The following is a 3,093-nucleotide window of genomic DNA, read 5'->3' as shown; positions in this document are numbered from 1 at the left end:
CCTTCGATGTACTATTAAACAATCGCCAACATAACGTTTATACTGCACATTATGATTAAATGTAGGATTAGGTCGGATACGACATATACCCTTTCAATATACACTATTACTGTAGACCTAAAATTTTCAACCGGAGATTAATAGTACAATAGCTGGTTGTTAGCTAGATGGGGCATAGGGAATTCTGTTGAGCCGTAAAATCCCCAGGCTACTGGATGCTAGCTCATTATCATATTTTCATATTAACCAAAAACTCTAGATCGCGTTTACCAACTCGACAGCAATCTCGTAGATCTTCAGATTTATTCTTTTCAGTAGATAATGCCTGAGGGGCATTGCAGCGATGATATAAATAAATCAATAAAATTCGGAGCATAAACAATCCAAATTGTCATCAATGGATAAGTGGTGATCCTACTGCTACAACAAGAGCCAACGATGCAATTACGCTGCCTAAAGCAACCCGTGAAAAGTTTCATTTCGAACAGTACCTTACTAATCTCGCCGTGAAGATTTGTCCAACAATTTTTTAGAATTCGTCGTGTTTGAGAAATTTAAAAATATTATACTTTCGTTTTGCTAGGGGGCCAACTTAACTAGCTTTTTAATGACCACACGGTAATATGGCTAACTTAAATTCCGTTTTCATACCCTAAACATGGACAGTCCACCGCTTCACCAGGGCTTCTAAAATCGTGTATTGTCATTTCGTCGGCCTCCGATGATCAATTATTGATGTTCCACTTCTAACTAAAACGTTACGTTCCTTATGAGCGACCGCCCGCAGCTGTTGATTTGCTCCCATCATCGTCAGACACTAGCAGGTTGTTCCTGTTCAGCCATGTCATGTTCCCGTGAGTTTGGAGACGCAATTCCTTCATTCGAGGGCAACTCAAGTGAACGAACAAAATCGCACCAAGGACCTTTTTGGTAAGAAATAGCGCCTTACAAAACTCTTTTAATTTATTCACAGATTCGTAGTAAATGTTAGTGGTGTAATTATGCTATGGATTATACTTGTGGATCTCTTTGCTATGTGATTCTAGGTAGCTAGTATGGTATGATAGTCCAAGCTTTCTCCCTGTCTAGCTTTGCGATAAATACCCAATTGAGTACACAACATATATTGGGTTCTGTGGGACAGCAATGCCATTAGTATATTGTCATTGCAACTAAGACGGGATCCTAGGTGTTAACTTCATGATTGAAAAGCCTCTTGGAAAAATGTTTAATGGAATCGTCACTTGCTATTAATGGTTGATCTGTCACTTCTCCAGTAACATTTGAATTGTTAAAAACACCGTTTTCATGCAACCCTCCGTACCCTAAGGAGCGGCCCTCCAGGTCTCTCCAGATTATAGTCAATTTTTTGTTCGAACCTCACGTGCACACGTCAATCATGCATTTCTTGTAGATATTACATTTGATACAAATCATCTCGTAATATATAGTATAAAGTATAATTTAGATCTTACTATTTCCTGTTGTAGTGGCTCTTTTGAGAGCCGCTCGCATTAAGCTTTTGCAAATGTACCAGATAGGCTGCGATTTTCATATTTCCGACGCTAAAATCACGTGACGGAGCAAACAGAAGACGACGGGGCTAAAACTAAGGGGCTCTGTGCGACCTCGCTCACATGGCAAGTCATACAAACACGGCGTACAAAAAGAATCTCTAGTATGAAAACTTCGGTCCGCCGCGTGTAAGTATTCGAATAAATTTTTTAACCTTAATTCTCGCACCAGTGCTTGATGGCCGTCGAAAGCTGCAAACAACAGTTCAATAATGTTAATACTCTGTCTTAATTACTTCAGCGATTTGATCAGCAGGATTTTACACCGTTTGTCCTTCCCCCTACCAAAAACAGAACGAGGGAATCGCTACAAAAGGATGTCATTTAAGTTTACTTATTGAGTTTGGATGTGTGTCTGCAATTGGATGATACTTTTTTTGGGTCGGAGTCGGGTCGCATACCGTCGAACTAAGTTCCTACTAACTTACAAAAGAAAGGGTTGACATGTCGTTGCTCGGCGGCTTACAGTCGAAAGACTCCAATTAAGTGAATGCAACTTTCTGAAAACTTCCAGTACGTCCTTTCAGCGAAACTTAAGTCTCACACAGAGTGAGAGAAAGGCGCTTCACTCCACGATACAACAACAGGCAAGGAACGAAGAGGCTTTATAACGCCTCAAAGATTTCACTTTTACGAAGAAGAGTGTTGCGTTTGAATGACTCGTGTGGCTGACCATAGTAGTAATACATATCGTCTATGCAGATACTCGCGTGTTCAACATCAGTGATATACAAACAAAGAAATACTTGGAAAATGTATTTGTCAAGCTAACACTATTTAACAAACTTGCAATCGATCGAGGAGAACAATGCGGTACTATGCAGCGGAAACTGTCGATACTTTTTTTTTAATACAGTAACAAAATATGTTGACCTTATGCTAAGCAGCTAATATCATCTGCAAGGGTTCGTGAAAGGGATCCACAGATAGGCTGAATGATTGCAGTGATGGGGCAGATAACCTCAAGATAGAAGCAGGTTTTTCCTAATCCGATGAGATAGCCGTACGGCAACCGCTAAATCACTAGAGGATTAAATGGCCTACCGCCCTGGCAATAATACTAAGCTAAATGTATGCCATATTTTTGAGCAAAAGTGGCGATTTATACCGCTGGTTTCAGACGCGCTTCATGTTGTAAGTCTAACAACATGGAAACAAGGCCCGCTGAACTATGAGCAACCGGTATCGGGAATCCTTAGCGGTATTTCATTGGGCTGAAAGCTTTTTAAGTTTAACAATAAGTTAAATTTCAAGGATGCGGTCTACATTTACCACACGTAAGCTGTTCGTTACGACTACTCTGCATTTACATGGAAAACGCAGTTTATTCCGATCGTTCGCTTATGGTATGCGATTTAATTGTTACGATGGATCCATGCTTTAGCAAGCTTAAGTTTGTGTCAATAAACTTAATAACGATAATGGCTGCGGTAGAAATAATGATAAACTGAGTTTCCAGCAAATCAAGGGCGCAGGAAATAAAAAAAGAACTATTTTTCTTAATAAGTGCATATAGATG

The 3,093-nt window shown here is 39.8% G+C and overlaps 1 long non-coding RNA gene across 1 annotated transcript; it reads right to left on the bottom strand.

Annotated features, from left to right (window-relative positions):
• Window positions 1-260: 260 nt before the first annotated feature.
• Window positions 261-2,432, bottom strand: LOC111263277 (uncharacterized). Its single transcript, XR_002682127.2, has 3 exons — window positions 2,003-2,432; window positions 1,476-1,766; window positions 261-891 (listed from the first exon to the last, which is right to left on the bottom strand). It is a non-coding gene; the product is annotated as an uncharacterized LOC111263277 (long non-coding RNA).
• Window positions 2,433-3,093: the final 661 nt, after the last annotated feature.

The sequence above is a fragment of the Varroa jacobsoni genome, unplaced genomic scaffold (genome assembly GCF_002532875.2).
Source record: "Varroa jacobsoni isolate VJ856 unplaced genomic scaffold, vjacob_1.0 scaffold_752, whole genome shotgun sequence".
In the NCBI taxonomy this organism is placed as follows: Eukaryota; Metazoa; Arthropoda; class Arachnida; order Mesostigmata; family Varroidae; genus Varroa; species Varroa jacobsoni.
This window is presented reverse-complemented; position numbering and strand designations above follow the sequence as displayed.